The following is a 19,148-nucleotide window of genomic DNA, read 5'->3' as shown; positions in this document are numbered from 1 at the left end:
TGTTCCCTGCATTGAATGTTTTTGAAAAGGGGAGCCTTTGGGGTATGACTTCATGAGACGGAGGTGAATGGTCTGACCAATGTCAATGTCATACTTTCCCACTTTTAGTTGCTATTCATTCATCTTCCGTTCCGCTTCTCCTCTCGCGGGTCGCGGGCGTGTTGGAGCCTATGCCAGCTACCTTCGGAGAGAGGCGGGGTACACCCTGAACTGGTCGCCAACCAATCGCAGAGCGCATATAAACAAACCACCATTTGCACACACTTTAACACTTACGGGCAATTAAGGGTCTTCAAATTACCTAACATAGCTGTTTTTGGGATGTGGGAGGAAACCGGAGTACCCGGATTTGAACCCGGGTCCTCAGAACTGTGAGGCAGATATGCTAACCAGTCGACCCGATTTTTATATGTAAATAACAATTGCAAGAATTTTTTTAGTTCCCAAACCCCTTTTTACAGTAACTTAAACAATATTTGAACAAGATATTATCCTTGACTTGTGAGTTCAAAGCTAGTTATCCTTCTTTTTATTTGTGTACAGTATATGTAATAATATGGTGAGGGAATTAAACATGTCAATGTTTTCACTGTCATAATGGCCCTCTGAAGGAAACCGTAACTACAAAGTACCCTACGACAAAAATGAGTATGACACCCCTGCACTAAATGGTCAAAACAAGTGCTCACTGCCATTACTTTGTTTTATAATATCAGTTGACAACGATGGATAATGACTGCGATTGGCTGGCAACCAGTTCAGGGTGTACCCCGCCTCCTGCCCGATGACAGCTGGGATAGGCTCCAGCACGCCTGCGACCCTAACGAGGAGAAGCGGCTCAGAAAATGGATGGATGGATGGATGGATAATGACAATTAAGCTGTATTGCACTGATCAACTCTGATTGAAGATAAACGGAACAGGTTTTCCCTCGCCCGGACGCGGGTCTGGAGCCAGGCCTGGAGGTGGGGCTCGATGACTAGCACCTGGTAACAGGGCCTGCACCCATGGGGCCCAGCTGGGCACAGCCTAAAAATGTAATATGAGTTCCCCTTCTCATGGGTTTACCACCTGTGGCAGGGGCCAAGGGGGTCGGGTGTAAAATGAGCTGGGCATTGGCCGAAGGTGGGAACTTTGCTGGTCCGATCCCCGTCCTCTTTCTGGCAGGGAAGGAGCCCGAGCTGGTGTGCTAAGTTGAGAAGTTCCGACTAGATATAGTCGGGCTCACCTCCACACACAGCTTGGGCTCTGGTACCAGTCCTCCTGAGAGGGGTCGGACTCTTTTCCACTCTGGAGTTGTCCCCAGTGAGAGGCGCTGAGCAGGTGTGGGCATACTTATTGCGGTGCCCGTACGTTGGCCTTCACCCCGGTGGACGAGACGGTAGCCTCCCTCCGCCTTCAGGTAGGGGGACGGGTCCTGAATGTTGTTTGAGCCTATGCACCACACATCAGCTCAGAGTACCCACCCTTTTGGGAGTCCTTGGAGGGGGTGCTGGAGGGTGCCCCACCCGGGGACTCCCTCGTCCAGCTGGAGGACTTCAATGCTCACGTGGGCAATGATAATGAGACCTGGAAGGGCGTGATAAGAGAGTCCATTGCAACATGGCGCCAATTCTTTGTCTGGAGTTTCTTGTCACATTTCTGTCGGGCCAATTATACATTACTCGTGCACTCACTGTGGTAGTCTCGCCACACTGCACTATTTGCATATCTGTTGTTGACCACTACTGGCCACTCATGCTAGAGTAGCATCTGCACCACTTGCACACTGATTGAGGAGTATCTGCAACATTTGCACAATCGACATTGTCCCAGATTATCGAGCTACAAGTCACTTTAAACTGCATACATTCCTTGAAGTCTCGGCACCCTTTGCACACTGGTCCTTCCACCGGACTATTGCTATATTAGTCATTCAGACTGCCCTAATTGCTGGAGGACTCTGCATCTTTTTGCACAATTGTCAAAAAAAAATAACAATTGTACCGGCATTACCAGATAACTAGCAACCTTTTACTGCTCAGCGACTGTTTTTCTCAATGTCTTTCTGTCTCCAAAGTGTTCTCTGTCAATTGACCGTCTGTTGTCGTACTCGAGCGGCTCCAACTGCCGGAGACAAATTCCTTGTGTGTTTTTTGGACATACTTGGCAAAATAAAGATGATTCTGATTCTGATATGATCGACTTTGTGGTCGTCGGACCGTATCGTCCGTATTGTCTTGGACACCTTGGGTGAAGAGAGGGACAGAGCTGTCAACTGATCACCACCTAGTGTTATGTTCTGCTCGGAACGTCTGGCAGGGTCCCCTGTCAGTAGGAGTGTCAACCCCCAACTTGGTCAGAATTTCGACCGCATCGTGGGGGAGGCGGCGAATTCCATGTCTTTCAAGTTTACAAGTTTAACAGGTAAGCAACAGTGTCAACAAATAGGAAGGACGAACAATACGTTACAATAGACAATGGCCAATAATGGCCACCATCCAGGATGTAGTGTTCTTACATCAAAAAGAAGAGAAACTACAACTGTGCGAAACTCTCAGGCTCGGTGTTTGTATGTGACGAAGAGAAGGTAAGTGAACATGCAAGTTACTGTTGATAGATGTCGTAACCTGCTGACAAATACAAACATGTTTGCTACTTTAAAGTCACATAGTGTCAGAAAACAAATTAATAATTTTTGTAAACAATATTAAGTATATATACTCAACTGTTGTTATATAGAAATTGGTAGGAAGTGGAATTGTGAAAGAGTGGATTGTGACCTTGGTTTGCAAACAATTTCTGAAATTACGACAACAATTTCAATTAACGAGTACTTTTGTGTTTTTATTGTGATCTCACTGAAATGTCTTTTAAAAATCATCATAATCATTCTTGTAAATATATACATAAAGGAAGTATGAAGCAGAGGTGAGTGGTAATGTGCACAACTTTCTTTTTTTCGAATCCTATCCTTTCATCAGTGGAAAGAAAAGGCCAGATGAATAAAGCATGACGCCAAGCTTTTAGCAGACCTCAGAACAATGCTGTGTGCAAACCAAGCCTGCTTTGAGAGAGATCATTTGGAATCCGTGTGTATGTGCACAGCATGCGTGCATATCTGAATGTGTATAAATGTAAGAAACTCAATATATCGGAAACAGTACTGGCAAGAAAAAAAATAATAAAAGGAGGAATCACTTCCAACTACTCCTGTTACTTCCATCACAATGACAACTTAATACCCGAGAGAGAGAGAGACAAGAGGATGGGACAGGGCTTTTTTTTTTTTACTGTTTTGTGATGGTGAATAAAATGTTTCCTCCTCCTCTTGCTTTGGAAGGCAACACACAGAACATCTCTCTTGCAATTCGGCCCTCCGGCTAAGAAAGTACATGGATGAGTTGGTGTGCTTTGGGAGAAACTGCTTAGGTGGCCAGAGATGAGTGGGAGAAGCTTTGATCTATCAAAAAGTCGTACTGAGTAGTGGGACACCAAGCCAGGGATAATCTAATTGGAATAATAACTGGTGCCCTGGTGGACTTGTGGGCTGGCCTCCACATCATTTGAAAGAATGTTCTTCTGAACCATTCTCAGTTTTGTTTTAGCCCGCAGGTTTCCAGATGCTTAGATCTTTTCCAAAGTGAATATGCTCCATAAGCGTTAGTTGTCACAAATGTAACGCTGCCATCCTGTATACTCTATAGAGTTGTGGTCATGATTTTACATTCACTCATCAAGGACATGAATGTGTCTTTAATTTTAGGTTTTGATGACTATTTATTTTTAAGATCAAGAATTGGTTGCAGAAGTTTTATTTGGGATTCCACACTGTCAAACTCCAATTTATACACACAGGCTAAAAACACACGTGGACAAAACTGTTGGTACGCTTCCATTAAACAAAGAATAATAGACAATAGTCACTGAAATAATTTGAAAATGACGAGACTGGCCGGCACGGTGGGCGACCGGTTAGCACATCTGCCTCACAGTTCTGGGGACCGGGGTACAAATTCGGGTACTCCGTTTTCCTCCCACATCTCAAAAACATGCATGGTAGGTAATTTGAAAAGTCTAAATTGCCCGTAGGTGTGAATGGTTGTTTGTTTCTACGTGCCCTGTGATTGGCTGGCGACCGGTTCAGGGTGTATGTACCCCGCCTCCCGCCCGAAGATAGCTGGGATAGGCTCCGGCACCCCGCGACCCTGGTGAGGAGAAGCGGTATAGAAAATGGATGGATGACAAGACTGGAAAATGGCAAAATGCATCCTGACAAAGTCATGGGAGAATATCCTTTGGACAGGTGCGCCAAGAAACACGCCCCTGCTCAGAAATCCATACCCTCGAGCTCCACTTGATTTGAAATTTGCAGCTGCCCACATTGACAAGTCAAATGCACGAGACAAACATTTCGCTATTTGGTCACAATGACATGATGTCATGTTATGCTTGGAGGATCAAAGTGCATCAATGTGCACTGTCCCCATTCAAAATGAAAGTATAAAGACGCAAAAGACATGATGGTTGTTACTTTGTTGTCTGAGCATATGAGCAAATCTATTTAATAAAGTGACAAAATATATTGATGTTTATTGATAGCCCTACTTTAAGCGGCTAACGTTTTGTTACGCATCTAATACATATTGCTAACTTTAAATGGGAGAAAAACCCGACAATTCATTTGCAGACTAAGAGAAACGAGGTACGAATCTCAGGTAGGTCAGTGTCTTCTGGCTCCCAATTGGATTCTGATACTGGTGACTCAGACATGTAAGCACAAGACACTTGCGAGACCATGTAGCATATATAGTGTAGCGTGGTAGCATATATCTGGCCGCATAAGTGGTATTTGATTTGGTGACAGTTGACAGTTGGGTGAGGCGTGGTTTCAACGCATTCAGCGGATGTGTTTGAGAGCGGAGACGAGGGCATGATTTTTAATCATTCCGATTTGACAGGGTTGTTCACAGCACTCTTCATTCAACAAATCTTTGAGGATGTGCATTGTATTATCAATCAAACTGAAAGAAAGATAACATCCATCCATCTATTTTCTGTAACGCTGGTCCTCATTAGCGCCACGGGTGAGCTGGAGCCCATCCCATCGGGCGAGAGACAGTCTCTACGAGTCTCAAATGCAAATGGAGCTAGAGGCCATAATGAGCGTATGTAAACGTCTGACCACAACCTGTGCCCTGTTAAATCACAGACATGAGCCACCAAAATATGCTTGCTTTCGCACCTTCCGTAATGTTCCAAAAAGCAAACCACCACTTCATCGATTGCCAATTGTCTTTGGAGCTTTTTGGTCAGGTTCCCTTTTCTTCCTTTTTTTTGTCTTGGCTGAATTTCTGGATCTGTTGAAAACTCATATTGGCAGATATACTGAATATGCACAGCAATGTCATCCATGTCAGCATCCACTTCCCCCAGACATACTGAGAATTTAGAAATGTATTCAACAGTGTGAATTTATGACACGTTAAAAAGCCAATCTTGGTTTCTTTGTTTAACTGTACAATATACAAACAGCGACACCCGGGAAGATTTGAAATTGGCCCAGATTGCCCATTTTGGAATCTTGACGAGAGTTTAGTGCAGTTGTGAACCAGTGATTGTAGTTATTCAACACAGTGGGCATTTTGTCGACAGTTTAAGACTGAATACAATTTTATATTCATTTGAAAGCTTATCAGATCATGTTATGCCTTGCTACTATTTATCTGTCCAAGTTCCAATTTGCTGAGGGACTCTTTTAAAGAGCACAGATTTCCTGAGAATGGGCAGATACAAAGAAAAGCAGTTCAGAGGGTTTTAATGAAGGAGGCCGCCTCGGTGAATCCTAATCTGATTTTCTGCATATCAATCAGAGAAAATCCAACCTCTTTCAACTAACCTCTGAACAGAAACAAAGTTGCTGGAAGCAACTCAATAAGAAAGAGCCAGTCGTCTCACTAGCTCAACTAAAATTGTGTTCTGGACTGAACAAAGCAAGCCACAGAGGGAATAGTGGATTCAAGTACACGCACGCATTGTGGAGGGCAGGACATTAGTGTCCCATGCTGCGCCAAGGACTCCAGTCAAAGCACAGCAATGAGGGCAGCCATATGCCCTCTCTTCTGGCTCTGCAGTCCATCACCGTGCCCCAGGACACTTACAGTACGTACGGAGGTCATTTGAGCAAATACTCCCCTGACGCATGAGTAGATTCGGCACAACAGTACAGCTCATGCTCTCTTTTCTCAGTATTAAAACCTTGCCATGGAGTTTACATCTCATTTTAAGCATAAAACCCTCATCAAGCAACAGTAACACGAGAGAAGGTGCAGTGATGCAGCATTCAAATGCCAACTGTCAGTCAGTCAGTCAGTCAGTCAGTCATTCTTCTGTTTCAGTGCACTTCATAGCAAGCAATAGCACAACCTCAATATTCAAGAGAGCGGTGAGGAGCATGTTGCAGAATGTTACATGCTGTAGACGGGCCACAACGTTAGCATCACCATAACGAAAATTCATACGAAAACAACGATAATTCTCAATTTTGTAGAACGCTGTCAGAAGAATGTTCATAGAACAATTGTTTTTTATTGTGGGTGTACTCTGTTTGGTGTAGAACTGGATTGCATAGTGTTTCTAATATTTTAGTTACCTTATAAGTCAGATGATACAAGATGCTCAGACTGTGCAAATGCTCAGACTATTGTTGTCATCCAGTGTATGTACACGACAAGCATATGCAATAGGCCTAAAGTGAGCAAGCAAATCCTCTACCTACACCTCTATACTACTCAAACAAAAGTGTACTACCTTAATAGGATTAACTCTGTGCTGTACAATTGGGCATTGTTTGGGGAGTAAACACTGCAAAAATGCACTCCTCCCGTCACATCATGCACACCCACAGGCACACTCAAAAATCATAGGAACAAACAAGTTACTCACTTGAAGTGTTGAATATGTAAAATAGTGCCTTCCATTGCACATGCAGATTCTGCCCCAGAGGCATAATGGCTGGTGAAGATCTCCCTCTCAAGAAAGAGGGAATCCTGCAATCCATCCAAGCATTCATCCCCTTTCCTCCCTCTCTCCCTACTTACCTGAGGTACCTCGTTGCCGTGGCGCCAGATTCCTATGCGGTGACCATGTCTGATCAGACGATGATGATGTTTACGTGCTGTGACAAATCTATCTCCAAATCTATGTCCTCTGCTTCTTGCCCTCTCCTAGTCCACGGATTCCTCAGACAGCCGGATGAAGATTCGCAGCAGCCTCCGAAGCCTCGCGCGTTTACGTTCACACGCGCACAGTCCACACGCTTGCCATCCTTTTCATGAGCTTGTCCCAAACACCAATGATGACTAATGACTTAAGTGGCTGAAATAACCTCCTGTGCAATGTGGGCGCAATGGTCTGCTGCAGCTGCAGAGCACGCAGAGATGGAGAGAGAGGTTAAGCATGTCCGTGAAGGAGTACGAGTGTCGACGCATGTGTGTGAAACGGTGAGAGAGAGGGAGAGCGAGGGAGGGAATGCATTATATGTGTCTGCTCATTTGTATTCTGAGCTTGTGTTCCCTCTCCCCTCCCCTTGTCTTCCACTGTCCATCTCTCCTCCCTCCATCCTTCCTCCCTTTGCCTTTTCTGCACTTTCTTCCCCCTGCCTCTTGGTGAATGTCGTGACAAACGAAGAGGACATGAACCTGCCCCAAACGTTAGTGCAAAGTAGGAGGGAGACTGCAGACTCGGGAGGAGGTGGGGAGCCTAAAAAAGAGGGTTTTTGTTTTTGTTTTTGTTTTTTTTAGTAAGTCTGCACTACTGCTTGCCTCTAGCTGAGCTCGCGCTGAATGTGGGTTAATGATATAATGATACGTGGGTACTGATCTGCCCATTCAGGGGCACATGGAACATCTCTTGTCAGAACGGGTAAGAAAGACCACGGACATGATACATGATGTTGTCTTTTTTGGGGCGGTGCTCGCATGAAAGGACGAATAAAAGTTTCAGATTTGGGGCAAATCGAAAGCAGATGGAATCATCTTCATCAAGAAGACACTGTAAAGTGAATTCAGAGTATTTGTTCCAAGATGAAGATAATTGCTGAACTGCGCTTCAGCGTAAAAACTAACTTGATTTTTGCACATTTGCCTATTTGGCAGACCCATATGTGCCAGGCTGGGCGTGTCGGCACAGCGAGTTCAATTGAGGCAATTAAGTTGCCAGCGGTTTTCACCAGCTCATTCTGTATTTAATAAGGGTAGCCGTGAACGTTCAATGCCCCAGTCTCGCACGGATCGCTGCGTCCTCTTTCGCAGATATGCGAGATATACTGTATATAAAGGGAATGAGAGAAGCCGCTTCAATTGGACAGGATTGAAGTCAGTTGTGACACACTAGCGCAGATGTTCCATTTTTAATGCACTGGGTTTACACCTGTCCATGAAATTACCAATGCCAGATCTAGCCGCCTCCTCGCAGAGTCACGCCAAGTGCTGCGCTGGATTTGCACTATTCACGAAAATGGAGCCCATAGCGTTAAACTTTTTCACCATTTCAGTTTCGGTTTTTGGGGCTTGGCTAACTAAAACCAAGCCCAGTGACACACTCGGGCTTTCTGGCATGAGTCGGCCCACCCTACTATATAAACAAATAATCACATCAGTGGTTTTCCTGGTGTTGTGTATTTTATGTTATACTTTAATAAGTTGAAACAAAAAATATTGTGGGGTTTAGAACTAGCAGGAAGCATGTGTTCAAATTTCTGTAGTGTGAGCCACGTGCTGAATAACATGTGCCACTGTGTTTAGAAATAAATAAATGAATAAACGTTGAACATACCCTGTAGTGTCTCTGTTACGTGGACACACACATGACACAACGCAGAGCGAGGCGGTGACGTAATGGACGACCCCGCCGTCCCCGTGACAACTCAGTGGGATATATTTCCACCACCTCAAACATATAGGGATGTGTATGAACATGCTAGATATGCAAATGTATTTGAGTGTCGGTTGAAAACTACGCGGGGCTTGTTTTCAGCGCATTCAGCGGACACGCCCACAGCATCAGGGATCGAAGAGAACGTCTCCGTTTTTTACCACTCTGAAGCCCGACTTCATATATCGGGTGATTTCTTTTTTCATTCAAACTAGGCAGACTTGTTAACAGCACTCTTCTCTGTGCTCTTTCAAGTTTTCAAGACATTTTTGTTTGCACTTTACAGTTTACAGTACAGCACTTTAAAATAACCCATACAATATACTGTATACACACCAAACCCCAAAAATGCCAGTGAGTGAGAGCGCAGACCTCCGCCAAGGCCAACTAATCCCAAACATATTTGTCAAACCTCCGTCAATATAATTTCTATATGCCGCTTATCCTCACAAGGGTATCGTAAAACATTTTGTAACTCAAGATAGACATAAATCTTTTCACATTGACCACATAACTCAAATAATGAAGCTGAAATCAAAGCTCGAGGGGTCCAATGGGGAAAAGGAAAATAAATATATATATATATCTATATATATAGATATATATACTGGAAAAGCTTGTGTTTTGTCATTCCACCCAGGATAAAGAAATGTCTAAATACATAATGAATAACCCAATAGGAATATGACATTCTTACACAAGATGAGTGTATGAAAACCTCTGAGTGCAACTGCAACATCCATCTATCATCTGTACTGTTTGTGGGACTTGAATTGCAGCACCAATCCGAGTTTGTGGGGAAGCTTTGATCACAACGAGGTTACTTGCGCTTCCTCAACGCTAATGTACTGCAGTCTTTCATACAATATCTACACAGCCACATTCGCTGCAGTGCAGGTGAATCCCTACTCAGTGCCACCCCAGAGTGTACTAAATGAATCAGGAGGTTAACTTCCAAGTCTGTCTGCTCTCCTCTATGTCGGTCGCTCCTGCCTTACTATCATTAATATTGAATTACCTCCGAGACAGTAATAGCCACGAGCCAGCCGACATTATATTTTATGAAATACTGTACAGTGCATTAAGAAACAGCACCAAACACCGATGCAATTAAGAAAGGACATTTTTAATCAAATAAACATCATGTGAACCAAAAAGTTTTGTTTTATGAGTTAAGCAAGTAGGTCACTGATGGTGCAGTGGTACTGACTTCGGTCCAGGCAGTGTGGGATCGGTTGTGACTCAGTGACGGTGTGAATGGTTGTCTGTCTCTCTTTGCACCTTGCCACTGGCGACCAGTCAAGGGCGTAGTCCGCCAATCGCCGGAAATCCGTTTGGATAGGCTCCAGCTCCCCGTGACCCTTAACAGCATAAGCGATTGTTTCGGCAAATCTTTTTCTGACAGAATAAGTACGGAAGCAATCTTGTCTTTGTGGGTTTTTATTACAAGGAAAAAAGAAGTCTTTGCAAAGAGAAGAAAAGTTACAACTCTTACGAGTTGCCACCCCTGACTGAAGCCCAGACATAAAAACCCTTCGTTATATCGAAGTGAGAGAGACAGAGAAAGAAAATAAAACAATTATCTTCATCCAGCTGCACTCAACTTATCTTTATCAAAAACAGCTAGTAGTCACAACATAGCTGGAAACAACTAGTCCGCACAAAAAGGCCGGAAAAGAGCTAGTAGTCACAGCATAGCTAGGAACAATTAATACGCACAACATGGCTGGAAAAGAGCTGGGAAGGTTGTATAAAACTATCCATCCATTTTCAACACCGCTTATCCTGGTTAGGGTCGCGAGACGCTGGAGCCTATCCCAGCTGACTTCGGGCGAAAGGCGGACTACACCCTGAACTGGTCGCCAGTCAGTCGCAGGGCACATATAGACACGGACAACCATTCACACTCACATTCACACCGTCACTGAGTGGGAACTGAACCCACGCTGCCCGCACCAAAGTCAGGCGAGTGTACCACGACACCATCAGCGACTGTATAAAACTAATAGAAGTAATATTTGGTATATATAAAACAACTCAGCCATAGAGAAAATGGATGAATGGATAGTTAGGCAAGTGTATATACAGTACATGAACGATTGGATTTATTGTGTGGAATAGAACAATGTCTGAATTCCATCCATCCATCCATTTTCCGAGCCGCTTCTCTTCACTCGGGTCGCGGGCGTGCTGGAGCCTCTCCCAGCTATCATCGGGGAGGAGGCGGGGTACACCCTGAACTGGTTGCCAGCCAATCGCAGGGCACACATACACAAACAACCTTTGGCACTCACATTCACACCTACGGGCAATTTTAGAGTCTTCAATCAACCTACCACGCCATGTTTTTGGGATGTGGGAGGAAACCGGAGCGCCCAGAGAAAACCCACGCAGGCACGGGGAGAACATGCAAACTCCACACAGGCGGGGCCGGGGATTGAACCCCGGTCCTCAGAACTGTGAGGCTGACGCTCTAACCAGTCGGCCGCCGGGCCGCATGTCTGAATTCATTGTAATCAATTAACAATATAGCCAACAAGTAGGGCAAGATAATTTTTATGATGAAAATGAAATGAAATTGTAAAGTAAGTTATATATTAATGGGCTTATATCATTAAATATGTTAAAATACGTCTCGTTAATGACAGAACAAACTTAAACACCATAACATCCATCCATCCATCCGTGTCATGAACGGAACAGAGGCTAGGACCCAAAAATGCAAGACTCCAAAACAAATGGACAGTTTCCAAAAAGAGAGGTTTAATAGACGGGCATAGGTCGGTACACGGGCAGGCAATCCAAGAAGGGCAACAGTATCCAAGAACACGAGGCAAAGAGGCAAGGTCGATAATCGGAACAGGGTCAAAGTCTTACTGTGAGTCTGTGACAAGGAATGCTGGAACGTGACGACAAGGTACAACGAACTGGCAACGAGTGGGAATGAGACACGAGGTTAAATACAAGCGGTAATTAGGTATGAACGAGGCACAGGTGGTGAAGATGCTCACAGGAGCAGGTGTGTGAGAAACGAGAGAGAGGAAGACAAAACCTGGAACGCACACACACACACACACACACACACACACACACACACACATGACAATCCGTTTTCAGAATCAGAATCATCTTTATTTGCCAAGTATGTCCAAAAAACACACAACGAATTTATCTCCGGTAGTTGGAGCCGCTCTAGTACGACAACAGACCGTCAATTGACAGAGAACACTTTTGAGCAAAACAGTCACTGAGCAATAAAGGGTTGCTAGTTATCTGGTAATGCCGGTACATTTAAAAAAAAAAAAACATTTTTTGGACAATTATGCAAAAGATGCAGAGTCCTCTAGCACTTAGAGCAGTTCGAATGACCAATATCACAATAGTCCGGTGCAATGACCGTTGTGCAAAGGGCGCCGAGACTTCACGCGAGTACTACGATAGTCTGGGACAATGTCGATTGTGCAAATGTTGCAGATACTCAGTCAGTGTGCTAATGGAGCAGATGCTACCCTGGCATGAGTGGCCAGTACTGGTCAACAACAGATATGCAAATAGTGCAGCGTGGCGAGACTACGACAGTGAGTGCACGAGTCATGTATAATTGGCCCCACAGAAATGTGACAACAAACTCACGACAAAAAGACAAAACATTGCCAGCATTTTGCAATGGAATTGTAGGTTAGCTGTTGAAGAAGTTGATGGCAAGAGGGAAGAAGCTGTCGGAATGTCTGCTAGTTCTAGTTTGCATTGATCGGTAGCGCCTACCTGAGGGAAGGAGCCGGAAGAGCCGGTGACCGGGATGCGGAGGGTCCGAGGATTTTGCACGCTCTTGTCTTAGTTCTGGCAGCGTGCAAGTCCTCAAGGGTGGGTAGGGGGGTACTGGCAATCCTTTCAGCAGTTTTGATTGACCGTTGCAGTCGCAGTTTGTCCTTTTTTTTGTTTCTGTAGCACCTTTCCTGTTCAGGATCGCAGAGAGCAAAAGGCAGATATAGATACAGACAACTATTTACTCTCACATTCACACTGTCACTGAATGGGAAGTGAACCCCCGATGCTTGCAACGGTCAAGCAAATGTAGCGCTACACCATCTGTGATGGCCCACAGTTCTGAGGACCGGTGTTCAATCCCCGGCCCCGCCTGATGATAACAATACAGTGTAGTCACGGACAGGTGTTTACACAAGCACACTAAACTACTCCTCATTTTGACGCATATGCTTGTGACTTATTTATTTGAACGTATTATTACAATGGAAAAAAAGGAATCAAGTCACAAATCTACAAGGACATTTCCTTTAGAGTTGAGTGATTTTTGGCCATTGTGGTCAAATTACTACGTCACCAGGTTCCACTTCCCTTCCTCCACTGCTGAGTGGGTAACGCTAATATGCGTCTCTCTGGAGCTGTCACGAAGGTCGATGAGATATGACTGCAGCGTCGTGGAAATGAAAAATGTGCCCGTTATGGGGCTGTTGTAGTTTACAGCATCTCGGATGGCTGTCCCGTGGGTCTCTTCTCCTTCGAGCCATTTACTCTGCTGCATTTCACAGTCCATCCCCCCTTGGATCCTAACGTCATTGTTATAGGCTAGCAGTAGATGAGATGTGAAAGCCATAGACGGAAATATCTAATGATGGCAATATGATTACTTTTACTGGGTTTTTATTACAGAAGTACAAACAAACAAATCAATCAACTGGACTAAAATGTATATAAAAACAAATGTGCTCATCCGTGCATACCCATGAATCCTGTATCGGTCACTAAAGTGTAATGCATGCACAAATAACACACTTGATACAGATGGATGCATCCTTTACGGTTGCCGCATACTGCCACTGAACATGTCTCATTTCAATTATTCACATCATCGATTTTGTGTCAGTATTATATCAGATGGGCACTCATGCCACCATTGGGTCAATGGGATAAGTTTACAGTCGAGACAACCGTTTGAATACCAAATTTAGACTCGAACGTTTACCATTTTAAGCAATTGTATGGTGATTTAATGACGGGGACAGGAGCTCAAAAAAATATATCAACAAAACAGGTAAGTTCAAAACTACACAACATCATTCTTTTAACTTATAGAACTCTGGAGTCATAGCAACATTTCATGCATGACCAATCCCAAGAGGCCACATCAGAGCACGACTGCAATTTGCAATTCGAAGCCCATGACATAAACACACGTTACACACACACACACATAAACACCAAAGGGCCTGCGCAAACACAGCCTCCAGTCAAGTATCATTATCCTGAGGGTTCCAGCTGTGGTGTGTAACACCAATTCATTAATCAGCCCCACAATAAAGAAACACATTCCTGCACTACCCTTTGTCTGTTTCTCAAAATACCATCCCATTTAACCTTGAGACATTTCTAAATCTTGTACTGTTTATAGATTGGTTTTCATTATGTGTTTTATTTCTCTGTACCCATAACAAGGAGGTTGCTTTCCTATGTTTGTTAGTTAGCAGTCAACTACTTTTTGTCCTTCTGACATAGTGGTGCTAAACACTAGTAAAGGAAAACAGCTTACACATATTTTGTTCATTACATTCATCCATCCATCCATTTTCTGAGCCGCTTCTCCTCACTAGGGTCGCGGGCGTGCTGGAGCCTATCCCATCTATCATCGGGCAGGAGGCGGGGTACACCCTGAACTGGTTGCCAGCCAATCGCAGGGCACATACAGACAAACAACCATTCGCACTCACACCTACGGGCAATTTAGAGTCCCCAATTAATGCATGTTTTTGGGATGCGGGAGGAAACCGGAGTGCCCGGAGAAAACCCACGCAGGCACGGGGAGAACATGCAAACTCCACACAGGCGGGGCCGGGGATTGAACCCCGCTCCTCAGAACTGTGAGGCTGACGCTCTAACCAGTCGGCCACCGTGCCGCTTGGTCATTATAAATACATTTAATTTGATTCGCTGGAGTTCATGACCAGCAGCACCTTGAATCATTCACAGCATGTTGCTTAATGACACATTCCAGAATGCATCCATCTTCACGACAGAATTCAGGCATATAGTGGGAGTGTTTTATTTGGTCACAGGAGTTTTTGGTGATGATTCAAATTAATATTGGAAGAGGTCAGTACCCTAGATAGCAGTTCTACTTTGGAACTAGATTATATCAAAATCAGACCGAAACAATTTGTCATTGTAGAAATATTGAAAAAGACTTAAGACAATATGGCTTTTTGAGGATTGAACTGATTGGATAGCTTGATAGATGCATAGCCAGTCTTCTTTTATGACACTCCCACTACTCACGTCTTATGCACAATATTTATCTGTGCATGCAGTAAGAAAGTGTTCCCTTGACAGATGTGGGCAAGGTACTCTAAATAGCAAAATGCGAAAGAGGGGGGCGATAGCAGGTGTTCCTCGCTTTTACAGTGATTGGAAAATGAATTCCATCTCATGTGAATTCTTTTAGTGAGCCGCAGTTTGCTGATAACACATCGCCATTTACACGGGATCCAGTGAAGTTGCTCCTCGCTCGTGTTGGCCTGCAATAAAGCTTTCAGGCAGAGGGAAATGATGCATGTTATTGTGAACACACCAGATGGGGTCCTGAAGCAGAGCAGCAATCTCTTCATAATGAGATGTTAATAGATTCAAGTTTATATGAAGGTCTGGGGGTCTGTTCAATCCCCGGCCCCGCCTGTGTGGAGTTTGCATGTTCTCCCCGTGCCTGCGTGGGTTTTCTCCAGGCACATCCCAAGAACATGCATTGTAGGTTAATTGACAACTCTAAATGGCCCGTAGGTGTGAATGGTTGTTTGTTTGTATGTGCCCTGCGATTGGCTGTTAAACAGTTCAGGGTGTACCCCGCCTCCTGACCGATGATAGCTGGGACAGGCTCCAGCACGCCCGCGACACTACTGAGGAGAAGCGGCTCAGAAAATGGATGGATGGATGGATGATTATTATTCATGTTTCATTAATTATGTTTTAATAGTAATTGTTGGTTTTATTTGACTGTTTCCCCCCATTTTTTGGAAGCACTTTAAATTACCCTGTGTATGAATTGTGCTATACAAATAAATCCGCCCTGCCTTGCCTTGTCTTGGCAGGCAGCGGGGGGTTCAGTTCCAACTCAGGGGCATTGTGAATGTTAGTGTGAAAAGTTGTTCAGTTTCAGTTTATTTTTGAAAGGGGACAATGCAATTTCATAAAACACATGAAGTACGCATGGTTAAAAAAGCCAGAATTAGCCAGAAGGCTAGTTGTCTGTTTCGATATACTCTCTGTGATTGGCTGGCAACCAGTCCAGGGTATTGTCTATCTCTCACACAAATCAGTTGGGATAGGTGCCAACTCCCCACGACCCTGAAGATAACTGGCCCCTAACCCCTGGTCCGTGAACCAGTACCAGGCCGCAGAGGAAAACTGACCAATTTATATAATTTCGGTTATATTGGGATTTGCGTGTCGATGTGTTTTATTTTGAAAATTGACGGGATCTTCTCCGCCGCAACAGCTGCGCGTCTCAATCGGTCCGAGCGGGCTGGCTAACGGCGGCAGAGCTCAAAGAATGAAATCATTTCATAAACTAATTCAATTTTGACTGAAAATTCAACGTTTACTGAAAAGATTGGTTCCTTTGGACCAAACGTTCACAAACGAAACAACACTATATCAGGAGTGCTACTTAAAATACAGGTTTATCACAACAGCTAACTCTCAGGCACCAAGTCCGCTCTGATACAGTCGTAGGTTTCTGCTCGACACAGGCAGAACTACTTTTACGGCGTTAAAAGTCTACTCTCCCTGAGGAGCTACAGAACTGCGGTCTGCTCCAGCTGCCCGCAGTGGACGCGCCACGAATGGCGACGGAAGAAGCAGAAGCGGGGCAAGCGCGGTGGTATCCGAGCAAGTTTTTAAGGCGGTTGTGTTCATTTATTTAATATATACGCACCACCACCGGTCCGTGAGAAAAATGCCTACTCTAAACCGGTCTGCGGTGCAAAAAAAGTTGGGGAACACTACTGTAGAGGATAAGCAGTATAGAAATAATGGATGGATTATTTGGACCCTCTCATGTAGCTAAATAAGACAACCAAAACAGCTCTCAGTATGATGCGATGGGGTTCTATACCACTGAACGACAACTACAATGACAAGCCGATATTAGATTTTTGATGCAACAGCTGGTATATAAAGAAATAAATATCACCACTAAACAAAATGTAAGTTCCTGTACTGCTATCTGTTTCTTTGTAGTTTCATGTCATTATATAAGTTTACTTCAGGTAGATTGTGGCCTCCTTTTTAGCAGACCGATCTGAGTTGCACTAATTGACCTTCCTGCCATGTTATGTTCTCCTTTGAGTTTTGAAGTTCCGAAATAAATAAAGATTTCTAGAATGAGAAGCACACACCATGCATGCAAGCAGACAGAATTCAAATCTGCAGCACACTGAGGCTGTAACAATGATCCAAGAATTGAGATTGGTGCCCTAGACTGCAGAAATGTATTGGAATACACCCACATGCTGATGCGGGGCGCCTCATTACGTGGGACATCCAGAGGTTGGGCCGGATGATGAAGAGAGGAAAGTAGGGGAAACAGGGATTGACATTGAATCTTTCAAATGCGTATGTACTTTCCAATCCACAAATGAATTAGGAGTAATTCAGCAGAAAAGCCCCTTGGCAATCACCAATCCTAAATGTGTTCTCTCTGTAGTGGCAGGTGGCGAAGCCATGGTTGGTAAATGCACTGAATTTTTGTATTTCTTATTTGCTACCCTCTGCATAATGTATCAGGCTACAGAGTACAGACCCATAACTCATTCATAAGGTGACCGTTTATGAGAGTGAGTCCTGCACCAATATGGTCAATGGGAGGCTCGTAAATGCACATTTATGGATACATTGGATACATTAAATGTGCAATCAGTGCCCGCTCTCATAAAGCTGCGGTGCACTGGACTGTGGCCATATACTGTAAGTACTGATATAAATTGTTCAATTATTCAACGTTAAAGGCGATCATAATGCGAATGCGATAAATTTGTGATGTTAGAAAATGACACAACTAAATTAATGAAGCACATCACTGTGCAGGGACGACACAAAGTAGTTTGTGGCTTGGAACTTTTCAAGTTTTGGATTTTGAGCCACAAGAAATATTCTCGTCTTCATTGTCCAAAATAATGTATTGTTTTGAGCAGCTGGAAATCATCGGATTATCGTGGTTTTCCACTAGCTTTTTGGCAACTGATTCAAATATTTGCTGTTATTTTGTAGGCCGAGACCAAGGAATTAATTCATTTTGAAATCCCAGTATTCATGAGACATATTTTGTGGAGCTAAATTATTAGACTTTGTTTTTGATTCATAATAAACCTCAAAATCTGTAAATTATAATCGCATGCGAGACAGATTATGAAATATCACTTATGTCATCAGTAATGAAGTGATTCACTTGGCTGACTTTCATGCAGTTTGAGTGTGAAGGGTTGTCTGTCTCAACTGTGCCCCATGATTGACTGGCGACTTGGGCTGCTAATCATTGATTGATCTGTCAATAATTGTTTTTTTTTTTTAAAACATAATATTTCTATCCCATTATTCAAAAGCAGGTGATTATTTCAAATGGACAGCGCAGGAAATGCACAAACATCAATTGATGCTGATTCTGATCCTAGTTTGTCAGAAAATGGGCAAAACTGTTGATCATTTGTTTGCTAAGTAAAAGCAGATATTTGCAAATGTCTTATTTTGATTAAACACAAAGATAATCAGCCTGCCTTCAGGGAGGGCTACACAAAATCTGGGAAGATTGTTGAGAGGCTGAAATTCTGAGGATTCTGACAATTTTAATTCAAACAATATCTTTGATCAATGAATCGATTATTTAAATAGTAGTTGATTATTTTTGATAATCGATTAGTTATCGATTAATTGTTGCACCTCTACTGGTGACCAATCCAGGGTTCAGTATGCCTCTCATCCACAGGCAATGATAGACGCCAACTCCCCTGTGAAACCTTAACCCTAAATTTACCAATTAGTGGTGAAAACTTATTTGTGTATTCATAAGTCACAAATCATAGTCCCACAGGAGAAGAACATTTTATGTATTGTAGTTGGTACATCATTCTGCATTCTAGCAAGATCCAGAGTGCATCCCACCATGTAAACTGAAGGATACTTGAAAGTATTTGAGCAAAAGTGCATTCTACTATATATATTGCATGCAACAG

General features: G+C 43.7%; 1 protein-coding gene across 4 annotated transcripts in view; it reads right to left on the bottom strand.

Annotated features, from left to right (window-relative positions):
* The window catches only part of plppr2a (phospholipid phosphatase related 2a), a 42,546-nt gene extending 35,072 nt beyond the window's left edge, over positions 1-7,474 (bottom strand). For 3 of the 4 annotated variants that reach the window (XM_061701479.1, XM_061701481.1, XM_061701482.1), the window contains exon 1: positions 7,080-7,474. The gene's annotated coding sequence lies outside the window, so the exon portion shown is untranslated. The other variant, XM_061701480.1, reaches the window with a different exon arrangement.
* Between the last annotated feature and the right edge of the window lie 11,674 nt (positions 7,475-19,148).

The sequence above is a fragment of the Phycodurus eques genome, chromosome 16 (genome assembly GCF_024500275.1).
Source record: "Phycodurus eques isolate BA_2022a chromosome 16, UOR_Pequ_1.1, whole genome shotgun sequence".
Lineage (NCBI taxonomy): Eukaryota > Metazoa > Chordata > Actinopteri > Syngnathiformes > Syngnathidae > Phycodurus > Phycodurus eques.
This window is presented reverse-complemented; position numbering and strand designations above follow the sequence as displayed.